This window comes from Triticum aestivum, chromosome 4D (genome assembly GCF_018294505.1).
Source record: "Triticum aestivum cultivar Chinese Spring chromosome 4D, IWGSC CS RefSeq v2.1, whole genome shotgun sequence".
In the NCBI taxonomy this organism is placed as follows: Eukaryota; Viridiplantae; Streptophyta; class Magnoliopsida; order Poales; family Poaceae; genus Triticum; species Triticum aestivum.
In genome coordinates this window covers 418,651,672-418,671,821 of record NC_057805.1, presented here as the reverse complement: position 1 = coordinate 418,671,821, position 20,150 = coordinate 418,651,672, and positions in this window count along the sequence as shown.

Below are 20,150 nucleotides of genomic sequence, written 5' to 3'. Positions count from 1 at the left end.
AAGTCAAGAGCATCTTGGCGCGCCTGTTCATTGGCTGCCTCAACATAAGCCGCCACTCGAGGTGAGTCATGACGGATGTCACTAGGGAGGACGGCCTCTGCCCCATAAACCATGAAGAAAGGCATGAAGCCTGTAGATCTGTTAGGAGTAGTGTTGATGCTCCATAACACGGAGGGCAACTCCTCCACCCAACAACCCGGTGTCCGTTGCAAAGGGACCAAAAGCCGGGGCTTGATACCCTTCAGAATCTCCTGATTAGCTCTCTCAGCTTGACCATTGGATTGAGGATGAGCAACTGAGGAGACATCAAGTCGGATATGCTCTCGTTGACAAAATTCTTCCATGGCGCCTTTGGATAGATTGGTGCCATTGTCAGTTATAATGCTGTGCGGAAAGCCAAAGTGGAAAATCACCTTTTTCATAAATTGAACCGCCGTGGCCGCATCGCACTTGCTAACTGGCTCAGCTTCCACCCACTTGGTAAATTTGTCAACCGCCACCAATAGGTGGGTCTTCTTATCCTTGGACCTTTTAAAAGGCCCAACCATATCAAGCCCCCAAACCGCAAAGGGCCAAGTGATTGGGATCATCCTCAGCTCCTGAGCCGGCACATGAGCCCGTCGTGAGAACCTCTGGCAACCATCACATTTACTGACCAAGTCCTCCGCATCAGCATGAGCCGTCAGCCAATAAAAACCATGGCGAAAAGCCTTGGCCACAAGAGACTTTGAGCCGGCGTGATGGCCACAATCCCCTTCATGGATCTCACGCAAGATTTCTTGACCTTCCTCAGGGGAAACACAACGCTGAAACGCCCCCGTAACACTGCGGTGATGCAACTCCCCATTGATAACAACCATTGACTTAGCCCGCCGGGTTATTTGCCTAGCCAAAGCTTCATCCTCAGGCAACTCGCCCCGGGTCATGTAAGCCAGATATGGCATTGTCCAGTCTGGTATGATATGGAGAGCCGCCACCAGTCGTGCCTCCGGGTCAGGGACAACCAAGTCTTCCTCCGTAGGCAACTTAACAGAAGGGCTATACAGGACGTCCAGGAAAGTGTTAGGCGGCACCGGTTTTCGCTGAGAGCCCAGCCGGCTTAAAGCATCCGCCGCCTCGTTCTTCCTGCGATCGATGTGTTCCACTTGGTAACCCTGAAAGTGCCCAGCAATGGCATCAACCTCGCGGCGATAAGCCGCCATGAGAGGGTCCTTGGAATCCCACTTTCCTGAGACTTGTTGAGCCACCAAGTCTGAGTCGCCGAAGCACCTTACCCGGCTTAAGCTCATCTCCTTAGCCATCCGAAGACCATGGAGCAAGGCCTCGTACTCAGCCGCGTTGTTAGTGCAAGGAAACAGCAACTGTAACACATAATGGAACTTGTCACCTTTAGGGGAAGCCAACACGACTCCAGCCCCCGAGCCCTCCAACTGCCTAGACCCATCAAAGTGGATAGTCCAATATGTGTTATCCGGCTTCTGCTCGGGCACTTGTGACTCTGTCCAGTCATTGATGAAATCCACCAAGGCCTGAGATTTAACAGCAGTGCGTGGCACGTACTTGAGACCATGAGGTCCAAGCTCTATAGCCCACTTAGCTACTCTCCCTGTGGCCTCTCTGTTTTGAATGATATCACCAAGAGGGGCAGAACTGACCACAGTGATGGGATGACCCTGAAAATAATGCTTAAGTTTCCGGCTCGCCATGAACACACTATAAACAAGCTTCTGCCAATGCGGATATCGCTGCTTGGACTCAATGAGCACTTCGCTGACATAATAAACCGGCCGCTGAACCGGATGCTCCTTACCCTCTTCCTTGCGCTCCACCACCATAGCCACACTGACGGCTCGTGTGTTCGCCGCCACATATAATAATAAGGGCTCTTTATCAACCGGAGCCGCAAGGAATGGAGGCTCTGCCAGCTGCTTCTTCAACTCCTCAAAGGCAGTATTAGCTGCATCATTCCAGACAAAGTTATCGGTTTTCTTCATCAACTGATATAATGGCATGGCCTTCTCACGCAAACGGCTTATAAACCGGCTTAAAGCAGCGATGCGACCCGCCAAGCGCTGGACATCATTTATACACGCCGGCTTAGCCAGGGAGGTGATAGCTTTGATCTTCTCTGGGTTAGCTTCAATGCCTCTGTCAGAAACCAAAAAGCCCAAGAGTTTGCCTGCGGGAACACCAAAAACACACTTGGCCGGGTTAAGCATCATCTTGTAAACCCGGAGATTATCAAAGGTTTCTCTTAAGTCATCTATCAGGGTTTCCTCTTTTATGGACTTAACCACAATATCGTCCACATAAGCATGAACATTGCGCCCGATCTGGTTATGAAGACAGTTCTGCACGCAACGCTGATAAGTCGCCTGTGCACACTTGAGCCCAAAGGGAGTGATGAACGCCGTCTTCTCCTGGTCCTTAACTGCCATTTTAATCTGATGATATCCCGAATAAGCGTCCAAGAAACTTAAGCGCGCACAACCCGCCGTAGCATCAATAATTTGATCAATACGGGGAAGGGCAAAAGGATCAGCCGGACACGCCTTGTTTAAGTCCGTGTAGTCCACACACATCCGCCAAGTGTCGTTCTTCTTGAGTACAAGCACTGGGTTAGCTAACCATTCTGGGTGAAAGACTTCAACAATAAACCCAGCCGCCAAGAGCCGGGCCACCTCTTCACCAATAGCTTTCCGCCTCTCTTCATTAAACCACCGAAGGGACTGCCTGACCGGCTTAAATTTCGGATCAATATTGAGAGTGTGCTCAGCGAGTTCTCTAGGCACACCTGGCATGTCAGAAGGTTTCCATGCGAAGATGTCCCTATTCTCACGGATGAACTCGATGAGCGCGCTTTCCTATTTTGGATCCAGATTGGCACTGATGCTAAACTGCTGAGATGAGTCACCTGGAACAAAATCAACAAGTTTAGTCTCATCAGCCGACTTAAATTTCATTGCCGGCTCTTGCTCTGTAGTTGGCTTTTTCAGAGAGGTCATATCTGTTGGGTCAACATTGTCTTTGTAAAACTTCAACTCCTCTGTTGCACAAACAGATTCTGCATAAGCCGCATCGCCTTCCTCACACTCCAGAGCCACCTTCCGGCTGCCGTGAACCGTAATGGTCCCATTGTGACCCGGCATCTTGAGCTGTAAGTACACGTAACACGGCCGTGCCATGAACTTGGCGTAAGCCGGCCGTCCAAATATAGCAAGGTATGGACTTCTTATCTTGACCACCTCAAAGGTCAATTTCTCCACCCTATAGTTGTTCTCATCTCCAAAGGCCACTTCCAACTCAATCTTGCCGACTGGATAAGCCGACTTACCAGGTACCACCCCGTGGAAAATAGTGTTGGACCGGCTGAGGTTCTTATCAATCAACCCCATACGACGGAATGTCTCATAATAGAGGATGTTGATGCTGCTGCCTCCATCCATGAGCACCTTAGTGAACTTATATCCTCCCACCTGAGGAGCCACCACCAGGGCCAAGTGACCCGGATTATCCACCCGTGGAGGGTGATCCTCCCTACTCCACACTATAGGTTGTTCAGACCACTGCAAGTAGCGTGGAACCGCCGGCTCAACAGCATTCACAACCCTCTTGTGAAGCTTCTGATCCCGCTTGCACAAACTAGTGGTAAACACATGATACTGTCCACCGCTAAGCTGCTTTGGATTGGTCTGATAACCCCCCTGCTGCTGTTGATGACACTTGCCAGACTGCTGGTTAAAGCCCCCTTGACCGTTCGGAGGACCAGAATTTGAGCCGCCGCCCGAGCCATGAAAGCCGCCGGCGCTTGAGCCGCCGCCCGGGCCATTGCAATTCTTAAAGGCCTTCATGATTGCACAATCCTTCCATAGATGAGTCGCTGGCTTCTCTCTAGAGCCATGCCTTGGACAAGGCTCATTCAACAGTTGCTCCAGCGTCGGGCCTGACCCGCCGCCTCGGGGAGGGGGCCTCCCCTTGCGTCGCTGGTTATTACCTTGTGAGCTGGCGTTGGCTACAAACTCTAGGCTGCCATCGGCCTTGCGCTTGCCTCCTCCTTGGTTCCCCCGGTTATGCTGAGGACCCTTGCCATTGCCGTTCTTCTTTCCCTTCCCTGTCCTTTCATCATCTGAAGGGGGATCCTTGGTACCATTAGAATCGGCGTACTTGACAAGAGCCGCCATTAGTGTACCCATATCATTGCAGTCGCGCTTAAGCCGCCCGAGTTTCATCTTCAGGGGCACAAAACGACAATTCTTCTCGAACATTAAGACTGCTGAGCCGGCATCCATCTTATCTGACGAATGTATGATCTCCTTAACCCGGCGAACCCAATGTGTCGTAGACTGACCTTCCTGCTGCTTGCAGTTAGTCAAATCCACAATTGACATAGACTGCCTACAGGTATCCTTGAAGTTTTGGATGAACCGGGCCTTCAGCTCAGCCCAAGACCCGATGGAGTTCGGTGGTAGCCCTTTCAACCAAGTGCGGGCAGTCCCATCCAACATCATGGTGAAGTACTTGGCCATTGCCGCCTCACTGACCTCCAGTAGTTCCATGGCCTTCTCGTAACTCTCGATCCAGGCTGCGGGTTGTAAGTCAGCCGTGTAATTGGGCACCTTCCTAGGGCCTTTGAAGTCCTTGGGTAGACGTTCATTGCGGATAGCTGGCACTAAGCAAGGGACACCCCCAGTCCTGGTAGGGATACCCACATCGACGGACGTCGTCGGATAAGCCGGGGGAGTCTGGTAAGCCGTCAACTTAGGCACCTGCTCCGCCTCTTGCCGCGCTCTGTCTTGGTCTGTTGCGTGAAAGGCTCCATTATGAGCCGGGGCATGGCCAGGGGGCGGGTCATGGCGTCGGACGTTACTTGAGCCGGTCGCTGAGACCATGTGTCTGCTGTAACTCAGGCTCTGGCCTGGACGAGGGGTCGAGTGGATCCTGTCCCGGCTGTAGGAGTACGCCTCTTGCTGCGCCAGTGCTGTCTGAAGGAGTTCCCTGACCCGGCGGGTTTCGATAGCCGTCGGAGAGTCGCCGTCGACCGGGAGAGCCGCCAGCCGTGCTGCCGCAGCGACCATGTTCTCCAGCGGGTTATTATAATGACCCGGTGGTATTGGCACGTACTGAGGCGGGGCAGGGGGCACCTGGGGAGGCCCCATCACTTGTGGCTGAATAGGGGTCCCAGACCCGGGCACTATGACCCCTGGCGGGTTACTAGACCCTGCACCTGGCGTGTTGAAGAGGTTGCGTGGATCGTAAACCGGAGGGAGTCGAGATTGGGCCTTTTGATGCCTCCTTCTCAGGACCTCATTGGACGCGTTTTGATCCATCGTGAGCCAGAAGGACTGCGCTTGAATCAACTGGGTTTGGGCATCGAGAGCCGCCCGCTCCGCAGTCATCCTGATCCCTTCCGCTGCCAGATCCTCCTTAGCCTTCACTAGATCCAACTTTAACTGTGCCACCTCCGCATCATGCTGAGCTTGATCCGCCGGGTCAACCGTGGCGGTTAACAGGGCCGTCATCTTGTCCGTGAGATCCATTAGCACCTGAGCCGGCGAGGGCACCGGGTTTCCCGCTCCGGCAGCAGGGTTCTGAACAGGCTGTGCACCGGCCATAAAGACCCCAACCTGACTTGGCGGCTCAAACGGGTCCGGAATACTGTCACCATCAGAATAACCCATGAGCCTGCCATCTTGAAGTTGATACAACGAGTTTGACTCATCGGTGGACGACTCGCCGTCAGAGCCGGCGGCCGTCTCATCACCAGACCCAGATCGATCAGAGAGCCCTCCATGGACGCATCCCACAAAGGCATGCCTTATGGCAGGCCGGGCCCGGACGGGTCGTGCAAGCTGAGCCGTCTCGATGAGATCGGCGCAGAGATCCGGCTCAGGGCCCGGCTCACCAATCTTGCCGATGAAAACATGAATTCCGCCGAAGGGGACCTGGTACCCGTACTCAATTGAGCCGGCGTCGGGGCCCCAGCTTGCATCGTCGATGTAGAGCTTGCCACGACGACTCTTGGTCATCCGGCCCACAACGTATCCCTTGAGCCCTTCGAATCTGCCCTTCAAGAACTCAAATCCACCGTGCGCTGGCCCCACGGTGGGCGCCAACTGTCGTGGAATTGTCACGGCAGATGTCCTCGAGCTAGGACTTAGTCGTGGAGCCATCGCAGCTAGGAAGCTTGAAGGGGTTAATGCGGGACAAGGAACACGAGGATTTATACTGGTTCGGCCCCTTACGGTGAAGGTAAAATCCTACGTCCAGTTTGAGGTGGTATTGATTAGGGTTACGATCACCAGGGAGCTAAACCGCTATGCCTGGCTTTCGATGAGATTGTTCTTCTCCCTAAACCGCTGCCGGGTCGTCCCTTTATATAGGGAGGCTGACGCCCAGCAGCTCTCAGAGTCCCGGCCGGCTCATAAGAGTGTCCGGCTCGGACTCTCAACTATCCTTGCCTTACACTACAAGTTCTAGCATAATAATGATTGCAACTACGGGCTTTAAGCCATATCCGGGTCTTAAGCCCATCTTTGGCCCACCGTCTTCAGGCTTGGCGCCGGGCTTCTGGCAATGACCATATGAGTAACCCGGCCCCTCCTGGCGGGTGACTCTAAGGTCTATATCCTCAACAGTACTAAAGCCCAATACCTTTAGTCCCGGTTTGCCTACGAACCGGGACAGATGGGGCTCCACGTGGCCGCTGCGGCTTGCCCAGGCAGGAGGGCCTTTTGTCCCGGTTGGTAGCACCAACTGGGACCAAAAGGCATCCACGCATCAGCAGTTCAGGGGCTGGGGTTTTTATTTTTTTTATTTTTGAAGGGGGGGTTGGGGGTTTTTAGGGTTAATTTAGGGGTTTCATATATTGTGTTACCTAGTTAATATAGAGAAGTGTCCTCTCTTATCTCCGTGCTTGGTCGACGCTACGTACTATACGTATAAAGAGGACTCGACACGCTAGCTAGCTAGTAAGCAAATGAAGGAAACCATTAAGTACAGAAGATCGTCATGAACATATACAGAGAGAAGTGACCGACCTCTCCTTCTCCGAGAGATTGGTCGAACAACACGTTTTCGTATATCTATCCGACGCTACTGGCTACATATATACAATATAAGATCTCTTACAATCCCCTAACATCTGAACTCAAGTTCCACATGGTATTCTCCGTCTTTATCGATGACGTGGTCAAGAAAGAATCCCGCCAATTCCTCTTGAATTGCTCGTATGCGATCTTGTGGTAGGAGTTCATCCCGCATCTGAAACATCTAATTTGGAGAAGGGGGTCAATACATATATATGAATGAAACTCAACACAAATGATGGTAATAAAATAAAATTGTGAATATTATTACTTACGCACTTCATATTGTTTTCTAGAGTAGCCCCGCTCACAGGTCGTGTGGCGGATGAACTCGCAAATGTAGTCTCCACAGTAATTATTCCCGGGTTCCTGCCACAACCACTTTACAAGAAATAGAGGTCAATCAAACTGATAAGCAAGCATGCTAAATGGTATTGCTGAAACTAGCTAGAATCAGTGGGAGATGCGCGGAACTAGCTAGTAGTACTTACTTTCGGGTGTTTAAATCGCATCTCCCCCGGCAGTCCCGGAGCTTCTGAGGTGAACTTTTTCCAAACCCTACTAGACAAAGAAAACAATTACTTGATATCAGGAAATGAACAGAGTTGCCGATACGGTGCGATAATGATCGATTAAACTTACTTCTCGAGCATTTTAGTCATGGTCGCATACTCCTCGGGATCTTTTCGTCTCGAGTCTATGACGGTTACTAGTCCCTGCTCAAGCTTAATCTCTAGCAGAATAAAGTGGAAGCTGCGCACGCATGCATAACTCATCAATTACATTACTATAACCTCGAGTAATAAGGGAAACTGAATACGCACAAGACAGTAACACTCACTTGAGTTCGTAAGGAAAGAGTATTGTATCTTTGTTTTGATTCCGAAGTAACGATCGTAGCAAGTTGGCCTTGGTTTGTTTGGCATCATGTTTAACATTCCATTCATCTATGAGATTTGTGTTAATGAACCCAATATCATCGATTTGTCTTTTCTTGCATTCGGCGATCTTCAATCTGCATAATATAGTGAGGATAATTATATATACATGCAATGAAAGAGCTGAGCTATATGGAGAGACTTAATTACAGAAGTAGTACTTACAGACAGTAGCAAGTGATGATTACTTTGTCGAGGGCCTTTTGATTGAAAAACTGGAAGAACTCCTCATATGAAACAGACAATAGATCAATTCCAACGAGGTCGTTGATGGTGCCATAGACCTAGGGTAGGGTCATAGGCCTGACCTATACGCCCTACCCAAGGTCACTACCCTAGAAGCAAAGACATCCAAAGAACAACAAAGAGTACCAATTGAAGTCGTCGAGTGCAATCCACTCGACCAGTCACTCCACTCGGTACCCCTCCCTCCTGGTATCACTCAACCAAGACGAAGCCATTCGACTATACGACAAACCACTCAACCTACAGAAGCCATGAGACACTCAGGACGGCAACGGTCAGGCGTTCACTTCGTAGTCTTAAAGGTCATTAAATACACTTTATAGCTGGCGTTACCAGTAACGCCCTATCTTTATGTACATTGAACCCCTGTAATGGAGGTGGGCTGGGGTCCTGGCGCACTCTATATAAGCCACCCCCCTCCTCTGGGACAAGGGTTCGCACCCCCTGTAACACACACTCCCATATTCCAGTCGACCGCCTCAGGGCACCGAGACGTAGGGCCTTTACCTCCTCTGAGAGGGGCCTAAACTCGTAAACTCTTGCGTACAATCTCACCGTAGCTAGGACCTTGCATCCTTATGCGTACCCCCTATACTTACTGTCAGACTTAGTACCACGACAGTTGGCGCCCACCATGGGGCAAAGCATCTTAGCGACTTCCGGCGAGGTTGCATTTTCTTCGATCTTCATCAACATGGTTTCCGGCGGCGGTTTGGTCATGGGCCGCGAGTTCCGACTCGGGGCACTCACTTTCGTCGCCGACGACTCCGCCTGGCTCCAGGAGGCCCCTCTCGACGTCGAGGCTCTTCCGATCCGTGGTTCGTCACACTTTCGCGCGAGTGCCTGCGGCGTCCTCCTTCGGTAGCCGTCGACCCCGTATCAGTCGGTCCTCGCGTCGTCGTCTCACTCTGCTGGATGCGCCGCAAGCGATCTGGTCGATCACGGCTCCAGTGGTGGGTGAGGCACGCGGTGGCTCGTCACGCGTTCACCCCCCAAGTCGCGGCAATCGAGCCCGACGTATTTCACTGCGGTTCAGTCGACGTGTCGACTGATTTCGCAGACACCTTATCCGAGAGCGGGAGTTGTGACCCCGCGGCGGAAGTCCTCATGGTCGACTCCCATCGCAGCCCACCTGGTTTTCGTTGCAACGGCGACAACGGTGGCGGCGACGGCCCGTCATTCGGCCATGAGGAGTATCAGCCCCAACCTCTCAGCTCGCAGCAGAGGGAGGAGCTGCACCGCCGCAACGTGGAGGCTCTCCAGACCCCCATCATAGGGGAAACCGCCGAGGCTCGTACCTTGGAGGCAGTGCGCCTGGGCACGCTGGCTGAGCGCACTCGTTTGGAGAATCTTCAACAATCTCTCGACGAGCGTGCCTGTCGATTGATCCCCAAGTCCAGTCGACGTCCACGGCAGTTGTTTCCACCGGAAACTAAGGTATTCCGCACACCGATTCAGAATCTTGCAGCTGCTGCGCGTATCGCGCAGTCCATTCAGTTGTCCCGTTCAGAGGCTTGGAACAGAGCAGGGCGCTGCTCCAAGCAGCCGGAGACCAGAACTCCGCCGTGTCCCAGTCGCGGAACAGAATTCACAGCAGATCAGTAAGGGCAGACACCGCTCAATCAGCACACAGTCCTAGATCGCCTTTGCGGCGTGGAGATCGTGATCACCGCCAAGATCGGCACCTGGGAAGAGCTCATGGAGAGTATGGTCGTGAGTACGCCCGTGACAACCACCGTCGAGCGCCTTCGCCCCTTCCGAGGGACGGGTCATACGCGCCCCGGCGGTATGATGATAGGCGTCCGTATGGAAATGACCGCAGAGTTCTAGTCGACCCCAGAGAGCCTGGCTTCGACACAAGGTCAGTCCTTGTGCAGGGTTTGGTCGACCGGAATAGAGCATACAGAGAAGGGTTGGATAGAGACAAGCCCAGTGGAAGCAGGGTTCACGTTTCTGGCCCAGAGTGTTTCGGAAGAGCCATCAGAGCCGCTGAGATCCCTCATAACTTCAGATTGGCGACTGGCGTCAGTAAGTTCACAGGAGAATCAAAGCCCGACACTTGGCTTGAAGACTACCGAGTGGCTATGCACATTGGTGGCGACAGCGATGAGGTGGCCGTGGAGCACCTCCCTCTGATGCTTGAAGGTTCTGCCAGGGTCTGGCTGAATCAGTTGGCCCCTGGGAGCATTTTAAGTTGGGTGAGTTGGCCCGTGTGTTTACCAGAACATTTGAGGGCACCTGCAAGAGACCTGCTGGTCTACCAGAGTTGCAGCATTGCATGCAGAAACCGAATGAAACCTTGAGAGACTATATAGTGGAGAATGTGTCAGATCACCAAGCAGTATGTGCCTTTAAGGAAGGCGTTCGCTACAGAGAGCTCAATCCAAAGTTCGGTCGGACCGGAGATATGTCCCTGACTCGGATGATGGAGATTGCTACCAAGTACGCTAACGGCAAAGAAGAAGACCGACTCCAGAGTGGTAAGAACAGACCAGTCGCCCAGGACACCGGAGGAGGAAATTCCAGTCGGAAGCAGAAGCGAAAGGCTGAGGCAGCACGTCCTGCCGAGGCAGCAGTGTTGAATCAAGGAAAGTCAAGGGGAAGCCCAAAGGGCCTTGGATCCCTAAGAAAGTGAAGGACCAAGCAGGGAATGATGTGATGGATTTGCCGTGTCATATTCACACCAAGAAGGATGAGGAGGGGAACCTGATTCTCCCCAAGCATACGACTCGACAATGTCGACTCCTAATCCAGAGCTTCCGAGAAAACCAACCCAGTGAAAAGGACAAAGAGTACGATAAGGAGGAAGACAAAGATGATGATGGTGGTTACCTCAATGTCAATGCCACCTTGGTGATTTTTGCTGATCTCGAGAGCAAAAGTCAACTGAAGGTCATTAACAAAGAGGTGAACATGGTTGCTCCGGCAACACCAAAGTATTTGAAGTGGTCAAAAAACCCCATTACATTCGACCAGTCCGACCACCCGCCACGCGTTGCTACCCCTGGGCGGCAAGCGCTGGTGGTCGACCCAATCGTTGGAGGCACCCGACTGACCAAAGTTTTCATGGATGGTGGCAGTGGCCTGAATATCCTATACGCTAAGGCCCTCAAAGGAATGGGCATTCTGATGTCCAAGCTCAGCAAGAGCAACATGCGATTCCACGGACTCATCCCAGGAAAGAAAGCCGACTCACTCGGTCAGATTACTCTTGACGTGGTTTTCGGCGATGAGAAGAATTACCGCAAGTAAAAGTTGATGTTTGAGGTTGTGGATTTCCAGAGTGCCTATCATGCTATTCTGGGCAGACCTGCCTATGCTAGCTTCATGGCTCGACCGTGTTATGTGTACCTAAAGATAAAGATGCCTGGCCCCAGAGGTGTGATAACGGTTTCTGGTAACCGTCAGAGAGCAGAAGACTGTCTTCAGGACGGTGCAAAGATAGCAGATGAGTAGATGGCAGCTGTAGAGTTTCAAGAGTACCAGAAAACTACAGATCCGAGTGATTTGCTGCGTGCCAAGAGGCCTGCCTCGGAGTCCGCATTTCAGTCGGCCGGCGAGACCAAGCCAGTCCACGTTCACCCGACCGACCCCAATGCTGCTCCGACCCATATCTCAACGACACTCGATAGCAAATAGGAAAAAGCGCTCATCCAGTTCGTCCGTGAGAACTGGGACATCTTTGCATGGAAGCCATCTGACATGCCCGGTGTACCCAAGGGACTGGCTGAGCACCGTTTGCGAGTCGACCCAAAGGAAAAACCCGTTAAGGAGCATCTCCGTCGGTCCGCCGCGGAGAACAGAAAGGCAATTGGCGAGGAGGTGGCTCGGCTTCTGGCCGCTGAGTTCATCCGCGAGATATACCACTCCAAGTGGCTCGCCAATGTCGTTATGGTTCCCAAGAAAGATTAATCACTTCGAATGTGTATTGACTTCAAGCACATCAATCAGGCCTGCCCGAAAGATCATTTTCCTCTGCCCCGCATTGTGGCACCCCGGCTTAGAGAAAACCCGAACGCCCCGTATTCCAGCCCAGAGATCGAGATGAAGTCTTCTGGAATATGGCACTGCTTAGCATAGAACAAACCAGCTCTTTACTACAATCTATTTGGGTACAAGGGTTACATCGGCACGGCGACACTATGACTGCCACTGTTGCTCTATGCAAGCAGCAGAACAACACGATGCAGCGGAAGAACTCTAGCAGCGGAACAACGACGACGGTGGTGAACTCCACTCCGCAGGGACTCTGGCTGGAACACTTATCCTAGCTCACACGAACCTAAACCATGACAAGCAAGCAATCAAATCCGGCATGACCTGCAAACTGGCATGACATGCCAGGTCAGTACATTGAATGTACTTGTAAGCTCACAATAACCAGAAGCATTCAAGACAACAACAACATGGCAATTACAGGTTAAATAGGAATTAACATGAGATCATCAGAATAACATGGCATCACCAACATAAACATGATACAGCTAGAACAATATGAGCATGGCATGACGATACTAACATGCAACATGATGACACTATATGCACCAGTTATTCTGCGCGGGCTACCTCATAACCAACACATGCATCACTTACCAACCTCGGACATCACGCGATCATCTCAGGATCAAATCAAGCTTGGTATAAACAATACCGTAGTAATCATTAAATGACCACAAGGAGCTCGATTTTTACCCACGATTCTCGCACAACATCACGGATATACAACATCTCGGTATCCTTGATACCACGGTGATCCTTACGGTGATCACAACCACGACCAACACTTGGTCCCAAACCGTGATCCTTACGGCAGTCACAACCACGACCAACACTTGGTCCCAAACCGTGATCTTTACGGCGATCACAACCACGCCCAACACTTGGCCCGTGATCCTTACGACGATCACAACCATGAGTTGTCATTAATCAAGTTATTCTTATTACTGTTGACTCACGGTGTGACCAACTTTCGAACTGGGCCCTTATCCGCGGGCACGGCTATCGATAGATTTAGTATACACTCTCCAGAGGTTAGTACACTGTACCCACACTACGGAACCCATGACCTCGCACTCCCATTCGTGTGGACCAACGGTGTTCCGACAAAACCGTCCTACTGCCATGACACTCTCCCGGCCACTCCGACCAACTCCCCTTTGGGCTAAGTCATGGGTGTCCCCGTGTCTACCACAAGACACAACGACCACCGTCGTGGCCACGATCCCACACTGGGACCCGGATCCATACAACAACAACGGGCACACAAGGCTTATGTCCGCCTACCTGATCAGGGTAGCGCGCGCCCATAACCTTCCCTCGTTGGAGGCACCAGCGAGAGGCACAACAATAGACCCAGTTAGGACCATCCCATACCGGTAAGCGTGGTTGCACTGGTTAGCATCGATTCAGCGGCACCATGACTCAGCCAACAGTTGTTCAAGTTCAATTTAATCCGGTTAACTTGAATGCAAATATGCTGAGCCATGATAAAAATGCATGAACATGATATCAACATAATCATGAGGGTATCACATAACTATCCACCATATCAACAATGAATCATATCCACCGAGCATGGCATACTGACTAGCATGCACATAACCAGTACATACTTCTCTGAAACATAGCATGACCACTAGCATCAACAATAAATGTCATGCAAGAACATATCAACAATGCCACCATGCAAGCATTTAACCAACTGGATGCAATGGAACATGCATAACAACGGCACTCGGGACAGACGGCAGTCATGCACCGAAGACCATCACCAACATCAACATGTACTACTAGCAAGCATAAACATATGAAAGGAAATACTAGCAGGTAGAACATGATAACAAAGTACAAGACAACATAGCACAAAAGTGAACATGCAAATCTAAACATCACTAGAACAACGATAACCATCTTTTCAACAAGCAAACATTTAATAAAGATTCAAGTTGAAAACCATGGCTACTACATGACTATCATGCAAGTGGGTATTGTGGCTTACCTGGGGTGGAAGAAATCACCGGGAGAAAGTGCGAGAAGCTCGCGGAACGAATCGCCGAAAAACGTTCTCTCTCGGAGAGGGCTGAATAAGGGCAAGGGCATAATGGTCATTTTCACAGTGTCAAACCATAGTGAAAGCATGACCAACGGAACGGGCTCGACGAAATGAAGAAGTGAGCGTTCGAATCACCTCATTTGGAGCTACGGTTAAAAAGTTGTGGAGTGTTTTCTGCCAGGGACCATCTGTAATGAAAATATTTTCAAACAGGGCCTGAACAGAAAAACAGAATGCGTAGTAGAAAAATACGCTTTGGGAAAGCAAAGACGTAATCAGTGGATTACGCCTCCACTTATCCACGTCAGCGTACCTGGGTCAACGCGGGGCCGGCTCGTGTGTGGCTGACAGGTGGGTCCCACCTTATCCACTCCCTCTCTCCTCCTGGCCTCCTTCTTCTTCCTCCCGCCTGGACGCATCGGGCCGAGCAGGGGAGCTCACCCCGACGAGGCTCGCCGGCGATCCCGGCCACCATACGGGGTGCGCGACCTACCGACGAGCTCAGCAGGACGAGGCGGATCCATTCAGCAAGGGCACGAACGCCGAGGAGGATCGGAGCGACTAGGGTGTGGACTCCGGCGGAGATGGCCTCGGGTGTGGTTGGGCTACGGGGCTGTGGGGCACTCCGGCAAGGGGAAAGTAGGTGGGGAGGGTCAGGGAGTCGAGGGGACTCCTCCGGTGGTGGTGGAACAGAGGGAACGGGCTGGGTTCGACCGAATCGAGGAAGGGCAGAGGCGGCGGCCATGGTGGCCATGGGGGCACAGAGAGCTCCTAGAGCTCGAGCAAGTGGACGGGGAGGGAGCTGGGAGAGAGGCGAGGCTGGAGGTGAGCTCGGAGAGGCTCAGGGGGGGCTTAAATAGCCGCGGGGTGAGGGGCCGAGCTGGCACCGCCGCGGACGCGTGTCCGGCGCCGCAGACGCGTGCTCGTGCGCATGAACTCGGGGCAAACCACGGGGAGGGCACAGGGAGAGCTCACGGGGTAGAAGAGGTCGAGGGACGTAGGGAGGAAGACGACGGCGATGAACCGAGCCAAACGCCACTGTACGCCTGTGGGAACACAGCGGTTTGCGTCGGTGAGCAAGCTGCCGGAGAGGGAGAGGGGTCCAGGGGAACGGCGACGACGAGGGTTATCTACTGGACATCATCACGAGCGCGAAGCCGACGAGAGGGGGAGGGGCCCGAGCAAGAAGCCATTCTGGGCGCGGCCATTGCATGCCAAAGCGGTGGTCACCGCGCAGGCTGGCATCCAGAGGAGCCAAATGGCTGGCCAATGTTGTCTAGTGGTAAGTCTTTCGAAGGGTGGTTTCAACTGTGGTGGTAACTTGGTGAACAAGGCTCTGGTCAAATAGAAATCACCCTCTGAAGTTTACTGCAGTAAACTTGGGTGAGCACTGGTGATCAACAGGAAGGGTTTTGGCAGCAATGGAGTTGTCTGCGAGGTTGAGGTAAAGAAGGACATTCATCCTAGTAAGTTTGAGGAGAAATGGACCAAGAATGAATATAGTTGCTTCACAACTGCATTTTTGGTCCAGAAATGAAGATCATGATGATGCTCTCACATGGATTTATGGAATGGGATGCAACTTGGCAAATCCTCATGATATGGACATATAAAGATGCTGTAAAAATCTCATGCCAAATGGACAAGCCAAAATGGCACTTGCTTCACAAACATCATTTCTGTCCAGAAACTTGAAATAATTTTGGTGATCAAATGGATCAATGAAATGATGCCAAATTGGGTGGATAGATGTTTCATGAGTATAAGAATTATCTGGTAATTTATCAGGATTTTTGAAGCAATATAAAATACACTTGCTTCACAACCTGAAAATATTGCCAGAAACAAAGATTTGCTCCTGTGCTCACATAGATGATTGGATGGGGCTGAAAATGGGTGGAGGGGGTTAATATAAGCACATTAAGGAGTGTGCAAAAGCTCAACTTATTTGGACACTCCTAGCTAGTACTTCCTTCACAAAGCCTTCTGTCTGACAGAAACTTTGAAAATTCACTGAGGAAGATTGGCTAGGCAAATAAAGTTGAACTTGTGCATGAGGCAATTATTTGTTCATATAAACATGACCAAAAAGGTGGGTATCCACTAGGAAAAATATAAATGACACTTCCTTCTCAAAGTTTTGCCATATTTGATCAAGATATGACCCAAACAATTTATGAGAATTATTTGGGAATTTATGGAGTGATGGAAATATAGGTTGCTTCACAACCTAGGGCAATTTGAGTTATTCATTTAATAGAAAAGGAATATTCCCAATAAAAAGAATATTGGGATTTGGGCTAGGATGGAAATGAGAGGGTCTAGGGAAAGATTTGGGAATGACAAGCCACTCTGGAAGCAAAGAAGAGGGCATCTTCTTCAGTTTCCAGACCACAAAGCCACGGAAAAGAAAAACTCAGGCAAAAACCTCGGAAAAACAAAAGAAAAAGAAAGGGCCAAAAATCAGGCTGTCACACGCATCGACCAGATAGTCGACTCAACTTCGGGATGTGAACGACTGTCCTTTCTGGACGCTTATTCCGGGTATCATCAGATCCGACTGTATGGACCCGATGAGATAAAGACAGCTTTCATCACCCTGTTCGGGTGTTTTTCCTATGTTACTATGCGCTTCGGCCTCAAGAATGCTGGTGCCACATTCATGCACATGATTCAGAAGTGCCTGCTCACTCAAATCAGTCAGAATGTGGAAGCATACATGGATGACATAGTGGTTAAGTCACGCAAAGGTTCCGACCTGCTGACCGACCTCGCTGAAACCTTTGCCAATTTAAGAAGGTATGATATCAAGCTCAATCCATCAAAATGCACATTCGGAGTCCCCGGCGGAAAGTTACTCGGTTTTCTCGTTTTCGAACGAGGGATGGACGCGACTCCAGAGAAGATTGGCACAATCCTCTGAATGAAGCGCCCAGTGCGTGTGCATGATGTCCAGAAGCTTACTGGTTGTTTGGCTGCATTGAGTCGATTCATCTCACGCCTCGGTGAAAAGGCACTGCCTCTTTACCGACTGATGAAGAAGTCTGACAAGTTTGAGTGGAATGACGAAGCTGAAGCAGCGTTTGAAGAGCTCAAAGCCCTGCTTTCCACCCAGCCAGTGCTTGCTGCTCCAGTTAGCAAGGAGCCTTTACTGCTTTACATCGCAGCCACGGGACAAGTTGTCAGCACAGTGCTCACAGTCGAGCAGGAAGAAGAAGGCAAAGCCTTCAAAGTTCAGCGCCCTGTGTATTACATTTCAGAAGTCTTAACCCCGTCCAAGAAGAGATACCCTCACTATCAGAAGCTTGTTTATGGGATTTACCTGACCACGAAGAAGGGTGCACACTATTTCTCTGATCACTCAGTTTCAGTCGTCAGCGACACTCCATTGTCAGAAATTCTGAATAACAGAGATGCAACTGGTCGAGTGGCAAAGTGGGCGATTGAAATTCTTCCTTTAGATATCAAGTTTGAGGCAAAGAAGGCCATCAAGTCTCAAGCAATTGCAGATTTCCTCGCAGAGTGGACAGAACAACAACAGCCGACTCAGATTCAGTCGGAACATTGGACCATGTTCTTTGATGGATCCAAGATGTTGAATGGCTCTGGTGCAGGAGTGGTTTTAGTGTCCCCACGAGGGGACAAGCTTAGTTATGTCCTCCATATTCACTTTGATTCTTCAAACAATGAAGCTTAGTATGAGGCACTATTGTATGGGTTGCGTATGGCCATTTCACTCGGCGTCCGGTGCTTGATGGTCTATGGCGACTCAGATTTGGTGGTTAATCAAGTAATGAAGGAATGGGACGTCAGGAGTCTCGCAATGACAGGTTATTGCAATGCAGTGAGAAAGCTAGAGAAGAAGTTTGAGGGGTTAGAGCTCCACCACATACCACGAATCAAGAATCAAGCTGCTGATGATCTGGCGAAGATAGGTTCCACTCGGAAGCCTATCCCCAGCAATGTGTTCTTGGATCATCTCCATACCCCGGTAGTACAAGAAGATCCCTTCAAGGAAGAGCCCCCCGCAACCAATAAGTTCAACCGACCTGACTGAGATTGAGGTTCCAGCCGTGGTCGACTTGATCATGGAAGTCTTGGTGGTCACGCCCGATTGGACGGTACCCTACATCGCGTACATTCTCAGGAAGGAACTCCTAGACGATGAGGATGAAGCTCGCTAGATAGTCCGTCGATCCAAAGCCTTCACAGTGATAAAAGGACAACTTTACAGAGAAAGTGTCACAGGAGTGGCTCAGCGCTGCATCACCCCGGAAGAAGGTCGAATGATCCTAAACGATATCCACTCGGGGACCTGTGGTCACCATGCGTCCTCTCGGAACATCGTGGCCAAAGCATACCAAGCGGGATTCTACTGGCCTCGAGCAAATGAGATGGCAAAGGATATAGTTGACAAGTGCGCAGGTTGCCAATTCTACACCAACATGTCCCACAAGCATGCGTCTGCCTTGAAGACTACTCCACTTGTCTGGCCGTTTGCACTCTGGGGATTGGATATGGTTGGACCTTTCAAGACCGGCAGAAGTGGTTTTACCCATTTGCTTGTAGCAGTCGACAAGTTCACCAAGTGGATCGAAGCCAAGCCCATCAAAAACCTTGACGCAGGCACTGCTGTCAGTTTCATCAAGGAGTTGATATTCAGATATGGAGTTCCTCACAACAGTATCACAGATAATGGCTCCAACTTTGATTCTAATGAGTTCAAGGCGTTCTGTGCGTCCCAAGGCACTTGGGTCAACTATGCGTCCGTTGCACACCCGCAGTCGAATGGGTAAGCAGAAAGGGCGAATGGTTTGATCCTTCAAGGGTTAAAACCCCGACTGATGCGTGACCTCAAGCACGCTGCTAGAGCTTGGTGATTGAATTACCATCCGTCCTATGGGGGCTGAGAACGACGCATAACCGGTCGACTGACCGAACCCCTTTCTTCCTGGTGTACGGCCCCGAGGCTGTGCTTCCGATTGACTTGCTGCACAATGCCCCCTGAGTGGAACTCTTCTCAGAAGCTGAAGCTGAGCAGGCACGCGAAGACGCAGTCGATCTCCTGGAATAGGAATGCGAGATGGCTTTGATTTGGTCGACCATCTATCAGCAGGATCTGCGTCGATTCCATGCTTGCAATATCAAAGGTCGAGCATTTCAGGAAGGAGACCTTGTGCTCCGAGTGGATCAGAAATGGCCTCACAAGCTTGCCCCGGCCTGGGAAGGTCCCTTCATCATCACCTAGGTGCTTCACAATGGAGCGTACCACATCTACAACGTAGCCAAGAACATGGACGAGCCATGCGCATGGAACGCAGGGCTGCTTTGTCCTTTCTATACCTAAAATCACTCGACCTGACGACTTGTAATAAGAGTACTTCGGTTTGCTTTCCAAAGACAAGGTTTTTACAGTATCTTAATGATTGTTTCCCCGTAATCATTTGTGCCTAAATCCCCCAGTGGGTGGCTTAGCTGCGAACCTGATTCGCCTAAGTTTAAAAAAACATCCCGAGTGGAGAGCTATCCTCCCACTCGGAGGCTTAGCTGTGACCCCGTACTCACCTAAGTTAAAACCATTCCGAGTGGAGAGCAATCCTCCCACTCGGGGGCTTAGCTGCGACCCCGTACTCGCCTAAGTTAAAAACATTCCGAGTGGAGAGGAATCCTCCCACTCGGAGGCTTAGCTGCGACCCCGTACTCACCTAAGTTAAAAACATTCCGAGTGGAGAGCAATCCTCCCACTCGGGGGCTTAGCTGCGACCCCGTACTCGCCTAAGTTAAAAACATTCCGAGTGGAGGACAATCCTCCGACTCGAGGGCTTAGCT